Here is a 16464-nt window from a genome sequence, read left to right as displayed (position 1 = left end):
TATGATAACAGATTTTTTTGTTTTGGCCGCTTCCTGCATGAGCAAAGCTTTAGCGAACACTATCTTCTTCGTCTGGCGTCTTCCTAGAGCCAACTGACACTAGCACACTCTAGCGCAAAACTAGAGTTAGATAGACGCAAATAGTTCTGCTGTATGCCTTAGACTGCGCGCGCTGTCTCTTTGCACCTGACAACTGACAGTCACTTTACACAGAAACTTGCATTTCTGATGACAATCGTCTATTATTTTTTTAAGAAGTTTGTTATACTAAACACCCAGACTTGTAGACAAAGATTTTGAGCAATAATCAAAACTTTAACAATAAGAATGATGACTAAATTGAAAAAGTTTTAAGCTCAATATTTTTTCAATAATGAATGTCAATACTTTTTCCAAGTACCAAAAATAGAAAACGTATAAAAAGGCTCCTAATTTGGCTTTTTAGGTACTTGATACTGTGATATGACAAGGTACCAATCATGCTCGATGAGGGGGTCCTCGAGAAAATTTGTTGGGAACCCCTGATATGGACGGTCAAATAGATAAGAGGATACCACTTCGCCGAAACTCAGCCATCTGTTTCTGTTAAAAACACGGTTTTCGGATGACAGTCTTGCCCACCGCCATACAAAATGAACAGTGATGGTGACAAACCACCGCGATTGCTCCGCAAATCAGCTCCACACACCTTATTTAGGCGCTCTCCTCACGCCACAGTTCGAGCACAGCCGCTCCAACTGGCAGACCTCTGCCATTTATTTACTCGGTTACTACTGTAATGTCGCCTGACGGCCTAATCGCTGCAAGACAGTGATAAAAAAAGACATACCACTGGTCACGACGGTTGCACTCTCTGCAGGTTGACCGAGAACGAATACGTACTTCGCACGGTACTTTCAAGAAATGCACATCCGTGCGAAGAAACCTCAACGTTTCGAGAGTGTCACCGAGCACTCGCACAAGACGTCGGTTGTACTATCGATACTCATAACGAGACAGTGTTTCAACACGAACAGGGAATGGTTCAAGAATGGACAGAATCGCCGGCCTTGGTGGCCGAGCGGTTCTAGGCGCTTTAATCCGGAACCGCGCGACCGCTACGGTCGCAAGTTCGAATCCTACCTCGGGCATGTATGTGTGTGATGTTCTTAGGTTAGTTAGGTTTAAGTAGTTCTAAGTTCTAGGGGACTGATGACCTCAGATGTTAAGTCCCATAGTGCTCAGAGCCATTTGGACCACTTTTTTGGAAAGAATCTCTTACGTATATGCTTATACGCTGTACAAACACTATCTGAGAACAAGTGAAGCATCCATCGGCGTGCATGCAAATTATTGCGTTTTCAGTTAATGGTGAGAGGTATAATGGCCACTGATTTGAATTTCAACGGTTGACGTCCGAAATACACTCCTGGAAATTGAAATAAGAACACCGTGAATTCATTGTCCCAGGAAGGGGAAACTTTATTGACACATTCCTGGGGTCAGATACATCACATGATCACACTGACAGAACCACAGGCACATAGACACAGGCAACAGAGCATGCACAATGTCGGCACTAGTACAGTGTATATCCACCTTTCACAGCAATGCAGGCTGCTATTCTCCCATGGAGACGATCGTAGAGATGCTGGATGTAGTCCTGTGGAACGGCTTGCCATGCCATTTCCACCTGGCGCCTCAGTTGGACCAGCGTTCGTGCTGGACGTGCAGACCGCGTGAGACGACGCTTCATCCAGTCCCAAACATGCTCAATGCGGGACAGATCCGGAGATCTTGCTGGCCAGGGTAGTTGACTTACACCTTCTAGAGCACGTTGGGTGGCACGGGATACATGCGGACGTGCATTGTCCTGTTGGAACAGCAAGTTCCCTTGCCGGTCTAGGAATGGTAGAACGATGGGTTCGATGACGGTTTGGATGTACCGTGCACTATTCAGTGTCCCCTCGACGATCACCAGTGGTGTACGGCCAGTGTAGGAGACCGCTCCCCACACCATGATGCCGGGTGTTGGCCCTGTGTGCCTCGGTCGTATGCAGTCCTAATTGTGGCGCTCACCTGCACGGCGCCAAACACGCATACGACCATCATTGGCACCAAGGCAGAAGCGACTCTCATCGCTGAAGACGACACGTCTCCATTCGTCCTTCCATTCACGCCTGTCGTGACACCACTGGAGGCGGGCTGCACGATGTTGGGGCGTGAACGGAAGACGGCCTAACGGTGTGCGGGACCGTAGCCTAGCTTCATGGAGACGGTTGCGAATGGTCCTCGCCGATACCCCAGGAGCAACAGTGTCCCTAATTTGCTGGGAAGTGGCGGTGCGGTCCCTTACGGCACTCCGTAGGATCCTACGGTCTTGGCGTGCATCCGTGCGTCGCTGCGGTCCGGTCCCAGGTCGACGGGCACGTGCACCTTCCGCCGACCACTGGCGACAACATCGATGTACTGTGGAGACCTCACGCCCCACGTGTTGAGCAATTCGGCGGTACGTCCACCCGGCCTCCCGCATGCCCACTATACGCCCTCGCTCAAAGTCCGTCAACTGCTCATACGGTTCACGTCCACACTGTCGCGGCATGCTACCAGTGTTAAAGACTGCGATGGAGCTCCGTATGCCACGGCAAACTGGCTGACACTGACGGCGGCAGTGCACAAATGCTGCGCAGCTAGCGCCATTCGACGGCCAACACCGCGGTTCCTGGTGTGTCCGCTGTGCCGTGCGTGTGATCATTGCTTGTACAGCCCTCTCGCAGTGTCCGGAGCAAGTATGGTGGGTCTGACACACCGGTGTCAATGTGTTCTTTTTTCCATTTCCAGGAGTGTATGTACGTTCGGACGAGACGTCGGCTCCATCGTGACCGCGGATGTAGATTAGATTAGTTTCTCGTTCCATAGATCCGTGCTGAGGAGATCCTCGTGGATGTGGAACATGTCAATTTTTTAAAGCTGAAATAACAATACTAATAGTATGAATATATACAATACATCATTTGTTTCTATTAAAAAATTCGTCAATGGAGTAGAAGGAGTTGGGCACTAGTAAGTCTTTCAGGCTCCTTTTAAACTGATCTTTATTTGTAACTAAATTTTTTATGTTTGCTGGAAAATCGTTGAAGATGAGTGTTCCTGAGTAGTGGACCCCATTTGGACCAAAGTAAGTGCTTTTAAGTCCTTGTGCACATAATTTTTGTTCATGGTATTGTATGTATGAACTGAGCTGTTTGTTGAATAAAGAGATATATCATGTAGGACAAATTTCATTAAGGAGTAAATATACTGAGAGGCAGTAGTTAGTATACCTTCTTTGAAGTCGTTTCCACAGGACGTCCGTGAATTTACTCCACAAATAATTCATATTACACGCTTTTGGACTCTGAAAACTTTTGTTTGACTTGAAGAGTTATCCCAAAATATTATACCATATGACATTACGGAATGAAAGTAGGCAAAGTATGCAAGCTTTTTCATTTTTCTTGTCGCCTATGTCTGCTAACACTCGAATTGCAAATACAGATTTGTTAAGGCGTTTCTGCAGTTCTGTGGTGTGCTCCTCCCAGCTGAATGTATTATCAAATTGTAATTCCAGGAATTTAAGACTGTCAACCTCTTCTATCTGCTCTTCTTCATACTTTATGCATATGCTGGGTGGAAACCTCTCACAGGTTCTGAATTGCATGTAGTAAGTCTTTTCGAAGTTTAATGTCAGTGAGTTGAATTTAAACCATTTATTAATATCAATGAAAATATCATTAGAAGATCTTTCTAGAACTACACTCTACATACTATTTATTGCAATACTTGTGTCATCTGCAAACAAAACGAACACTGCTTCTGGCCGTGTAACTGATGAGAGATCATTAATGTACACAAGAAAAAGCAATGGCCCTAAGATGGATCCTTGTGGGAAACCACATGTAATTTCTTCCCATTCTGATGATGACTGATGACTTAATTCACTAGTCCCTTGCACTAACACCCTTCGTTTCCTGTTAGCGAGGTATGGCTTGAACCATTTTGCAGCACTGCCTGTGACACCACAGAATTCTAATTTACTTAAAAGGATGTTGTGGTTCACACAATCGAATGCCTTTGACAAATCACAGAAAATACCTGTTGCTTGTAACTTGTTATTTAATGAATTAAGTACATTTTCACGGTAGGTGTAAATAGCCTTCTCGATATCAGAACCCTTCAGAAATCCAAACTGTGTTCTTGATAACATGTTATTTGTGGTCAGATGGTTGAGAAGTTGCCTGTACATTACGTAGTGGCGCACTGATTTGAAACGGTGGAGCATCTTCTGCCGATGTCGGTCGTCGGCGGAATTCACGCATATCGGTGCCACAGCGCCCGCAGCCCGACAGGGATGGACGGTGGCCGTGAAGCACTGTGCGACCCTCCCGCCACCGACTGGCGGCCGGCGCTGCTGCGTCACGGCTGCTTACGTAAGAGGGGAGCCTGCAGCCGGGAGGCGGGAACTGCTGCAGGCGGTGGGCGCGCTGTGGGCCGGCTGGAAGGGGAGCAGACGAGGCGGCTAACGCGGCCAGTCGCGACGGCCGTGTCGGGGCGTAGACAAGCAGAGGACGGCCGCGCTGCAGTCGGCCGCCGGCGTCTAGCGACGATTTAGAGGTAGGTTCCGCGAACTTGTGTCAGGCAGCGGTTTGGCCCGCGCGGAAAACTTGCCAGCATGTCCTAACGTCTCGGATCTTATACACTAAGGAATCTAAAGCTGGGCGTGAGTAGCAGCACACGCGTGAGCAGTTATTGTTATTACTGCGGGTTGGTTTGTTTAACGTTACCTTCCGTGCACTAATGGCAGCTTTTGAACGCCTTGTCTTTGGTAACATTTATTTACGTTGTTTCTGAATAGTATTGTATGGTGGAAAACACTAGCGTCAGTTAGAAACTCACAGGCATTTTGTTATAGAAGAATCGTCAGTCCTCTACCAGAAACAACGTGACATTACACTTCTCCTTTTCCGGCATTCGTGGTTGTGTGTAGTGTTATTATTTTTCGACTCTCTCTTTCTTTCTCTCTCTCTTATCGATTAGGCCCTCACTGTAACTGAATCATATCTCTACTGACTCGTCATTTCTCACTTGCCATGAAACAAATGAAGAATTTCAGAACTTGCTCCTGTTCTGGTGGAGCAGTCGAAAGCGAGAACCGCGCTCGTGGCTCTCATTTCGATCAATATACAGGGCCATTAAAAAACGTTTTCAATTGTTTGTTACAGGCTGAAACGTCCCCTTAGAAAAATTATTGAATGACTGTGCTGATAAACCTCTTACGTTATTTGATTTTCAAACAGCTGAGCAAAACTGGACGTATTCAAACATTACTCTCTTTACTTATTCTGATCATCACTAAACTGACACACAATATTTTCAGCGCAACGCAAATAACTTTCAATAATCCCTACAAAAGAATGACCCTGACTAACAATAACCTATACCTTTCATGAATCATTTATCTCACAAAAATCTTCGTTACTCGAACTAATGCAATACAGTGAGCGCCAATACTGCCAGCTCAATAAAAGATTCTAACTACTGAAGGCAGTAACTACTGGCTCTGAGCACTATGGGACTCAACTGCTGAGGTCGCAAGTCCCCTAGAACTTAGAACTACTTAAACCTAACTATCCTAAGGACATCACACACATCCATGCCCGAAGCAGGATCCGAACCTGCGACCGTAGCGGTCACGCGGTTCCAGACCGTAGCGCCCAGAACCGCACGGACACTCCGGCCGGCTGGCACTAACTACTGATCGGCATAGTTAGCAAATGAAAGATTTTGATAAAGAACAATGTATTTACCTTAATAGTGTTCAAAAGTCAATATATATATATATATATATCAGTTCATGACATCCAGTCTTACAAATTTCCTCTCTCTGATGGACACACGTCCATATCATTCGCTCTCAAAACTCCGCCATCTCTCTCCGCACATCCACCACTGCTGGCGGCTCACCTCCAACTGCGCAACGCTACGCGCTGTTAACAGCCAACTGCCCAACACCACTATAGCAATTTCTAACAATGCAAACCAGCCACAGACTGCACACAACACAGTCAGTGATTTTCTTATAGAGCGCTACGTGGCGTTACCAACATAAAAACCTAAACAGCCTACTTACAAAGCTATGAAAGACAGAAACATGTTGAGTATGCTGGTCGATACAGGAAGGTTGAGTTTTCGGTTCGCACTAACAGTATTTCGTACACTCTACATGAGTACCACGCGTTGTTCGAGAAACATCGAAATGCTAGTCCGTTTCATTCCACACGCGAATCAACAGATCACTGTTTATTGAATCGACGTCTTCAAGAATTCGATTTCTCAGCTCTTGAAGACTAGCTGCCGTAAGTGGGACACTGACTGTCTTTTATTTTATCCAAAGAAAAACTGCCGACGTATGACGTCTGATGAACTGGAAAGCCAAAAGCAATGAACAATGGATTAATTGCGTACAACTTCTAACAGACAAAATGATTTCTCCTTTGGTGTAGTGGTCATGTTACTACAAACAAACAAACAACAAGACAACTGTGTGACAACTTCCAACCTTCCCATGTCTAGTGACCTCCGCAATTTGTTTCTATATTTTGTAGTCTGTCTATAATAAACAACTGAAATCCGATCTTTCTTTTTTGGATGACCCGGTACTTAGTTTCAGTCTACATGGGTCGGATCTCGAAGAGGCGGTTGCACTCCTAGGAGTGCAGAAATAAAGAGTAACGTGTTAGCTACACCATTTTGATATTACTATGTAGTGCTATGTCTGTTCAAAGACAACTGCACTCCATGTCAGAGGCCCACAGAGCAAAACGAGAAGAGATTCTTTTCATGCAGTAACTGTAAACTGGTTTCCTAAGCGAAAGTAACATGAATGTTGACATTAACAAGATGACCGTCAAAAAGAAGAGAGGACATATAGTTGTTTACCTTCACAGGACAAACAATTATTTCCATCTGAGATTGTCTTTTAGAAATAAGTCGTGTGAATAGTCGTGAGCATAGCAAGATACACAGCTGAAATTAATTCCAACTGCATGACTAAATTTAGCTTTTGCGTGAGAATAAAAATAAGCAATTTTGAAAACAGCTGCTGATTTATTAGTAACAAATCGCTGAAACGGTACAACACAATGCACAGGGTACCTCACTGGCGTTAAAGGGAACAGGAGAATCTCATTATTTCGCATTTTTTTTTTTTTTTTTTGAAGAATGGTTGTAATAGAAGAGGATATCAATTTTACTTACACATATTATTTTGTAGACAATCTCATAAGCGTCACATTGTGTAAAATGGTTTGATCGTTTGTTACTGTAAACGACTTTTAATACGGAATACCCGCTGCTGTATTTACGTTTACTTCGAAGTAATAAGTAATCATTTCAATAAAATTATTGGAAATAGTTCATCGGAATGTTGGAGATTTGACTACAGAGTTGAGTGTCGGTGGGAAGCTTGTGTAGCAGTGAAATCACCACCAGACCGGGATACCTGTAACTGAGTTAACAGGTGAAAAACTGCACATCACTTCCAACTTGAAAACTGTTAATGCTGCTCATCTTTTTCCATTTTTATAGGCCTTCGGTGATTTTCCTGCTGCCGTGCAGAAAGTGCGTTTACCGTGGCTCTCTGGCAGCAGCGTTCGGCCTTAGTGAATCATTCCACACCTGCGACAATCGCGTCGCGCGTGAAATAGGGCCGGTTGCGTCTTTTAAATCGCCGCTACTTTTTTGTCGCACGTGCGCGCGCTCCTATTCGAGCCACTGTGTTTCATTCTTGCGACAAATAAATCGCACGACGGAAAATCGCCAGTGCGCGCCTAGCCTTACAAGCGCCAGAGCAGCGCTAAAGCTGTACCGCGTGGTCGCGCCCGCTGTTCCCACAATAGCTGCACACTGGCCCCGCTGCAGCAGCAGCAGCACCAGCCTTGGCGAGCGTCTCAGGGCTTTGCCCTCTGGTAGGAAACCTCGCAAAGACCAAGTTTGTGTGTGTGCCGCTACCGTTAGGCTCTGCTCGCCCGGTTACTCTGTTGGTTGCGCACCTTAAATGAGTCACACAATACGCTACTACTAGAGTACGAGGGCATGTTCGCCGCAGGTTAACGCATTGCGCGTATTAAAACACTCCGCAGTCTTGTGCTTTGAGCGAGTGGATGTCTTGCAGAAACCCCACAGTTTACCGCCATCCGCGAAGGAACAACGGGTGTTGTAACTTTTGCGAACGTCCGTTTCACCCCTTGGCTCATCACCGACAGAGGCGTGACGTCACATGTTTCTAAGCGAGGCCCACAAGAAAGACAGGCCGCAGTGCGTACGTCACATAGGCCTGAACTCACTCGCTCGTTCAGCTCAGCAGACAAAACGCGTTTCTAAACCTGTTACCTCGCAGCTGGGCGTCTACGCACTAACTAGAATTGCATCTTCTACTGGAATATGCTATTATAAAGTCTTCCTGGTTAATAGTACTACAAAAAATTTAAGATCAATACTCGACATAAGCCGGCCGGTGTGGCCGTGCGGTTCTAGGCGCTTCAGTCTGGAACCGCGTGACCGCTACGGTCGCAGGTTCGAATCCTGCCTCGGGCATGGATGTGTGTGATGTAATTAGCTAAGATAGGTTTAAGTAGTTCTAAGTTCTAGGGGACTGATGACCACAGATGTTAAGTCCCATAGTGCTCAGAGCCAACACTCGATATAAATGGTACAATGGCTTGTTTATGGCATTTAGTCTCTTCTGATTAACACTCCTCATTTCATACAAGAAATGGTGCCTTATGCAACTTATAATCATTTTGGCATGATTTTAATTCTGTGGCACCCCAGTACAACCGTAACAAATTATAAGTAGGCCTATGGACTTCCGATGTCTCAGAACATGTCCTACCAACCGATCCCTTCTTCTAGTCAAGTTGTGCCACAAGCTCCTTTTCTCCCCAATTCTATTCAATACCTCCTCATTACTTATGTGATCTACCCATCTAATCTTCAGCATTCTTCTATAGCACCACATTTCGAAAGCTTCTAATCTCTTCTTGTCTAAGCTATTTATCGTCCACGTTTCACTTCCATACCTGGCTACACTTCATACAAATACTTTCAGAAACGAATTCCTGACACTTAAATCTATACTTCATGTCAACACATTTCTCTTCTTCAGAAACGCTTTCCTCGCCATTGCCGGTCTGCATTTTATATCCTCCCTACTTCGACCATCATCAGTTTTTTTGCTCCCCAAATAGCAAAACTCCTTTACTACTTTAAGTGTCTCATTTCCTAATCTAATTCCCTCAGTATCACCCGACTTAATTCCACTACATTCCATCATCCTCGTTTTGCTTTTGTTGATGTTCATCTTATACCCTCCTTTCAAGACACTGTCCATTCCGTTCAACTGTTCTTCCAAGTCCTTTGCTGTCTATGACAGAATTAAAATGTCATCGGCGAACCTCAAAGTTTTTGTTCCTTCTCCATGGATTAAAATACCTACTCCGAACTTTCCTTTTGTTTCCTTTATTGCTTGCTCAATATACAGATTGGATAACACCTGGGATAGGCTACAACCCTGTCTCACTCCCTTCCCAACCATTGCTTCCCTTCCATACCTCTCGACTGCCATCTGCTTTGTGTACAAATTGTAAATAGCCTTTCGCTCTCTGTATTTTACCCCTGCCACCTTCAGAATTTCAAAGTGAGTATTCCAATAAACATTGTCAAAAGCTTTCTGTAAGTCTACAAATGCCAGAAACGTAGGTTTGCCTTTCCTTAATCTTTCTTCTAAGATTAGTCGTAGGGTCAGTATTGCCTCACGTGTTCCAACATTTCTACGGAATCCAAACCGATCTTCCCCGAGGTCGACTTCTACCAGTTATTTCCATTCGTCTGTAAAGAATTCGTGTTAGTATTTTACACCCGTGACTTATTAAACTGATAGTTCGGTAATTTTCACATCTGTCAACACCTGCTTTCTTTGGGATTGGAATTATTATATTCTTCTTTAAGTCTGAGGGTATTTCGCCTGTCTCATACATCTTGCTCACCAGATGGTAAGAGTTTTGTCAGGACTGGCTATGGACTTCCGATCATTGTACAACTAATAACAATAACACTCCATAGTAGCGGATTCCCGTAGAAGATGCAATTCCCGTTTTTACGTACACACCTTGCTAACGAGTTAACAGGTGTAGAAACGAAGTTTGTCTGCTGAGTTAAGCGAGCGAGCACAGGCTTACCTTCGTGACTTAAGCGCCGCGGCCTGTCTTTCTCGTAGGCCTCGTTTTTAAGCGCAGTCCCCCGCTCTCGGCTGGTGTCATCCGCTGATGCAAGACGAGTACACATCTTCCGCAGCACCGGAAATCAGAATCGATACAGTTTCACACCCTTCTCATTCCTACAGAAATTACCGGCGCGTGTAGTAAGCTTTATTGCCCTTTCTACAGCCTATTGTAGTACCCGCTCATGGCTGCAAAGAAAATCGTTTTACTTCAGTCAGTAGCGAGCCAGGGTGTGAATTGGACCTCCCCTTTCTCTCTCCTAATGTCGCTTCGAGAGAAAACGTTGGATTCCTCCAAGAAATGTATTCTACCAAGGCACAATATTCATCATCATCATCTCCTCCTCCTTCTTCTCCACCACCACCACAACCCGTTTCATTAGGTGTGTTATGTAGGTTTTGACAGTGTTAGTGACAGTTGCTGACTGAATGTCCTTCCTGACATCACAACGCTCTCTTCCCCCCCTCCCCCTTCCTGACATCATAACCCTCCTTCTCCCCTTCCTGACATCACAATCTTGTCCCTCCCCCTCCCCCCCCCCCTCCCCCCGGCCCACACACACACACAACCACACCGTGTTGGAATTCGTGAGACCCCACTGTCTGTGTCCGTGTTAAAGTTTCCTAATGTATCTGAGGCGAGACGTCGGTAACAGACCGACATTTGTCGGGTTGAATGTGGGGGAAAAGCGCCTAAAACCGCATCGAGGCTGCCGACACACCACCTTTCGTCTTCAGTACGCGAGACGAATTCCAGGCGAAGTCTCCCAGTATTCCGGAAGCGGCGCGTTGACACTCGCGACTGTCCGGGCGGGTCTCTGCCAAGGCACGAGAATCCAGAGTATTTCAGTGTGGCATCTGCGAACGTGAAAGTTTACAATTTACAAACCCCCCTTTATCTGCATTTCCGATCTTATTTATTGTCTCGTATTCTTTCTAAAATATTCTTCAAGCGGTTTTTGCAAATCTCACGCATCCAGACTCTCTTCATTCAATGATAATCGCCGTTCTCTCCTCAGGCCGGGATCATGCCTGCAGGGAGGCTGTACGAGGCACTGGAAAACTATTTCAGATAAACCGGGGACAAATATTTTCCCGATGCACTGGAACTTCATCGTCGGAAAGAAACGGCTGTCGGGTCTCGATTTTGGACGGCTGATTTTCAATGTAATCGAAACTTGAGAGAAGTGTAGACTTTTTCTTTGAGTGTAGAGTGTCATTAATGCAAACACGTAGCTAAAATGTTATGGTCTCCTATCTTACATATCATCAGGACTTAAGGATTGTGTCGAAATTTTCCAACACTCTAAAAAGCCTTTTGCAGACTAGGTTGGAACAATACAGTTACAGCTGTCGTTGACGAAAAAAGATGTTGAGGTATTTGTTACTTTGATTTTATGAGCGTTTTCTTACACCATAAGGGACACTGTAGCAGTACTCCTCAGCCAAAGAGAGTAGTACACGTCATGAAGACCTCCTGTATCTGTACTGCATTGCAAAATAACGTGAGTTGGATGGTGTGGACAGGCAATCTGTGAAAATGCTCAACCTGAGGCGAATCGGCGGCGCAATTAATGTTCGTCTGTCGGTAATAGAAGGAACAGCAAACTAGACAGCACTTACTCACTCTCAGCCTTGTGGGAAGTAAAACTGCGAAGGATATTCGTCAGATGTTTTTATTCTACAGTGACACCTCTTGACGATAATTTATTCACCTTCACGATAAATGCGATTTGAGCAGCTGGAGTTTTACGGTACAATCTGCGCATCAACTCTTAACGCACACAGAATTAACCGCATTAAAGTCGTTTTGAGTGCCCTGCCGGAAGTGGTTATAAAATACTTAAAATGCTAAAATAGTACGTCATGCGAAGAACCGCTGCAACATGGACGAAACGTAGGTCAATTTAGTATTTTTTCGTTTTAAGTGTATTACAAGATGTATACCCGAAACGATTTTAATAAAATTCACACGAGTTCCTACATATTAACACAGAATTAAGTTGTGATTAGCCCACACGGAAATTCTGCAAGAGTTTGCTAGTATCCTTTGTGCAGTATGGGTTTCGAATTGTTATTGAAACTCAAATAATATGTTATTTCTGTTATCATTGAGATACGTGCTCTTAATTTAGATTTCACACGAATAACTTTATTTTAAATCACGCGCAGTGCCATTTATTACCCTGTGAATAAATCTTCAGTGCTCTGATTTATCCAGCACCCACGCGAGACGTTTGGTACAGTTTCTTGCGTGTGACAACGAAACCGTGACCTACACAATATGCATCCAAATTAAACAGACGTGGCAAATCGTGTAATACGACCTACGTAGACGCTGCAGAAAACAAAAGGTCTGAACTGTCGTAGCCTATGATAAAATATAGGGAGCGAAAAGCTAGTTACAATTTGTACCGAAATCAGATGGCAGTTATATAGAGTCGACGTGCATGAAAGGGAAGCAGTGGTTGAGAAGGGAGTGAGACAGGGTTGTAGCCTATCCCTGATGTTATTCAATCCGTACATTCATCAAGCACTAAAGGAAACAAAACAAAAATTTGGAGTACGAATTAAAGTCCAGGGAGAAGAAATAAAAACTTTGCGGTTTGCCGATGACATTGTAATTCTGTCAGAGACAGCAAACGACTTGGAAGAGCAGCTCAACGGAATGGACGGTATCTTGAAAGGAGGATATAAGATGAATATCAGCAAAAGCAAAACGAGGATAATGGAATGTAGTTGATGATGAGATGCTGAGGGAATTAGATTACGAAATTAGACAGTTAAAGTAGTAAATGAGTTTTGTTACTTGGGATGCAGAATAGCTCATGATGGTCGAAGTAGGGAGGATATAAAATGTAGACTGAGACTGGCAAGAAAAGCTTTTCTGAAGAAGAGAAATTTATCATCGAATATAGATTTAAGTGTCAGGAAGTCGTTTCTGAAAGTATTTGTATGGAGTATAGCCATGTATGGAAGTGAAAAAGGACGGTGAACAGTTTAGACAAGAAGAGAATTGAAGCTTTTGAAATGTAGTGCTACAAAATAGTGCTGAAGATGAGATGGGAATATCACGTAACTAATGAGGAGGTGCTGAATAGAATTGCTGAGAAGAGAAGTTTGTGGTACAGCCTCACCAAAAAAGGCGTCTGTTGGTGGAACACATTCTAATGCATCAAGGAATCACCAAATTAGTATTGGAGGGAAGCACGTGGAGGGTAAAAATCGTAGAGGGAGACCAAGAGATGAATACACTAAGCAGATTCGGAGGGATGTAGGTTGCAGTAGTTAGTCGGAGATGAAGAGGCTTTCACAGGAGAGAGTAACATGGGGAGCTGCATCAAACCAGTCTTTGGACTGAAGACCATAACAACAACAACGACAATCATGAAAAATACAGGAACGCTGCCAATTTCATATTTACATTCACCTGAATTACCATATCACACTACTGTTTCAAACATGTGGGATGCAATTAAGAGTTGTCTGGCATGATAAATAAACTCTTTAAAAGCGGAGAGCAACATCTTACAAACAGATCGTTTTCTTGCGCAGTATTATTATTGTTACGTGTTTTGCTTTTTACATTAATGGTTTTTCAGATTTTTATCGGGTGGCTCAAGTAGCACGTTAAAATCGTAAACTTCTCTGTCGTGTACCATGCCGTACGAGAAGCGTGTATGATGTCATAGATTGTAACGGTACGACCAACACACTGTACCAAGTATGCTACATGAAGGATAAGAAGTGTATGAATTTTTCTAAGACGTTTCCGGCATGAGTGTTGATTGCATGCAGAGACATACTTATTTTCCTTCTTCTTTCCCTTTTGCTTGTAAGTGATCTTAGTGACTACAATCCATTTGAGCAAATAATGAAGGGTTGTTCATAATATAATCTTGTCGTGCTGTCCTGGCTTCTGAAACCTCAATTAACCGGTAACGCTTTCCCATGCTTCTGTCTCCCGATAGCGGATACGGACGCAGTGGCGTTTTGGGGGAAGAGTGGGGCAAGAGTGGAGGAGGGCTACTTCTCGTTCCCTCGTTCTTCTTGAGAAAGCGTCAGATGCTCTGACATAGTTTGCAGTAGAGAAACGAATTTCAACAAGGAGGCGTTCACCCGCCGTTAGGTATTTGAAATTAACCCCAAAGAATTAGAGCAAGAATGGTCAAATGTTGGCGTCACAGAAGTGAGGACAAACGTGAGGTATGGAAACGGGTCACCACAAAATACTGTCGGATTTAGCATTTCAATACTTCAATAGTTTGGTCTACTTGCTTCAAATTTAGGCTCTATTTACCAAATCCTGTGATGTCTTAAATGTCAAGAATTAGTACGTACAACTTTTGGTTGTAATTGTAAAGCTATGTGTTGTAGATGTGGGTGAAAGACACTCGAAATTGTTAGCTGATCATCCCGTGTGCAGCAGGGATTTACGTGTTCATGCCGAAGAAATGAAGATTAGGGAACTGAAGCGAAAGACGAGGATCCCCTGTGATGAAGCCAAGAAAGATTTCAGGACAACGTAACCTTCCGGTATCGTCGCATCTTATGCGACAGCTGTTAGAAACTCTCAGCAAGAGGAACGTCTCAACACAAACCGACCTATCGCTCGAGCACTAATACGCCTACTTATTGCGACAAGTGCAAAGGGAAAATGCTAAACCCTCTGTAATGCCACGAAGTCAATGCGTATTCCAAAATAAAAACATTCAGCCTCAACAAATAAAAAAGTCGGCATCCATCCGCATACACACACCGCCGCCTCACATTAAAGAGAAATGTTCAGCCAAGCTGGCAAAAGATAAAGAACATTGGATTATTCTATGAGACCATTGACCATTGTTTCCTTGTTGTGAACACCGACGATCCAATGGAGGAACCAAAATACGACTATTTATCCCCCCCCCCCCTCCCCTTCCGTTATGTACTGGACATTAACACGACAGAAGAGAAATGGAAAAGAAATTCGCCACTGATCGATGGTTTCCATAACGGAACGTGATTGGCTTCAGAACATACACTCCTGGAAATTGAAACAAGAACACCGTGAATTCATTGTCCGAGGAAGGGGAAACTTTATTGACACATTCCTGGGGTCAGATACATCACATGATCACACTGACAGAACCACAGGCACATAGACACAGGCAACAGAGCATGCACAATGTCGGCACTAGTACAGTGTATATCCACCTTTCGCAGCAATGCAGGCTGCTATTCTCCCATGGAGACGATCGTAGAGATGCTGGATGTAGTCCTGTGGAACGGCTTGCCATGCCATTTCCACCTGGCGCCTCAGTTGGACCAGAGTTCGTGCTGGACGTGCAGACCGCGTGAGACGACGCTTCATCCAGTCCCAAACATGCTCAATGGGGGACAGATCCGGAGATCTTGCTGGCCAGGGTAGTTGACTTACACCTTCTAGAGCACGTTGGGTGGCACGGGATACATGCGGACGTGCATTGTCCTGTTGGAACAGCAAGTTCCCTTGCCGGTCTAGGAATGGTAGAACGATGGGTTCGATGACGGTTTGGATGTACCGTGCACTATTCAGTGTCCCCTCGACGATCACCAGTGGTGTACGGCCAGTGTAGGAGATCGCTCCCCACACCATGATGCCGGGTGTTGGCCCTGTGTGCCTCGGTCGTATGCAGTCCTGATTGTGGCGCTCACCTGCACGGCGCCAAACACGCATACGACCATCATTGGCACCAAGGCAGAAGCGACTCTCATCGCTGAAGACGACACGTCTCCATTCGTCCCTCCATTCACGCCTGTCGCGACACCACTGGAGGCGGGCTGCACGATGTTGGGGCGTGAGCGGAAGAAGGCCTAACGGTGTGCGGGACCGTAGCCCAGCTTCATGGAGACGGTTGCGAATGGTCCTCGCCGATACCCCAGGATCAACAGTGTCCCTAATTTGCTGGGAAGTGGCGGTGCGGTCCCCTACGGCACTGCGTAGAATCCTACGGTCTTGGCGTGCATCCGTGCGTCGCTGCGGTCCGGTCCCAGGTCGACGGGCACGTGCACCTTCCGCCGACCACTGGCGACAACATCGATGTACTGCGGAGACCTCACGCCCCACGTGTTGAGCAATTCGGCGGTACGTCCACCCGGCCTCCCGCATGCCCACTATACGCCCTCGCTCAAAGTCCGTCAACTGC

General features: G+C 45.2%; 1 protein-coding gene across 2 annotated transcripts in view; it reads left to right on the top strand.

The window, feature by feature from the left end:
• The first annotated feature begins 4511 nt into the window (after positions 1-4511).
• Positions 4512-16464, top strand: part of LOC124804897 (UDP-glycosyltransferase UGT5-like) — a 170540-nt gene continuing 158587 nt past the window's right edge. Inside the window, exon 1 of one of the 2 annotated variants that reach the window (XM_047265269.1) lies at positions 4512-4632. The gene's annotated coding sequence lies outside the window, so the exon portion shown is untranslated. The remainder of the gene's footprint in view (positions 4633-16464) is intronic. The other variant, XM_047265270.1, reaches the window with a different exon arrangement.

This window comes from Schistocerca piceifrons, chromosome 7 (assembly GCF_021461385.2).
Source record: "Schistocerca piceifrons isolate TAMUIC-IGC-003096 chromosome 7, iqSchPice1.1, whole genome shotgun sequence".
Classification (NCBI taxonomy): Eukaryota; Metazoa; Arthropoda; class Insecta; order Orthoptera; family Acrididae; genus Schistocerca; species Schistocerca piceifrons.
The sequence above is the reverse complement of the archived record's forward strand: the minus strand, read 5'-3'. Positions and strand labels throughout refer to the sequence as shown.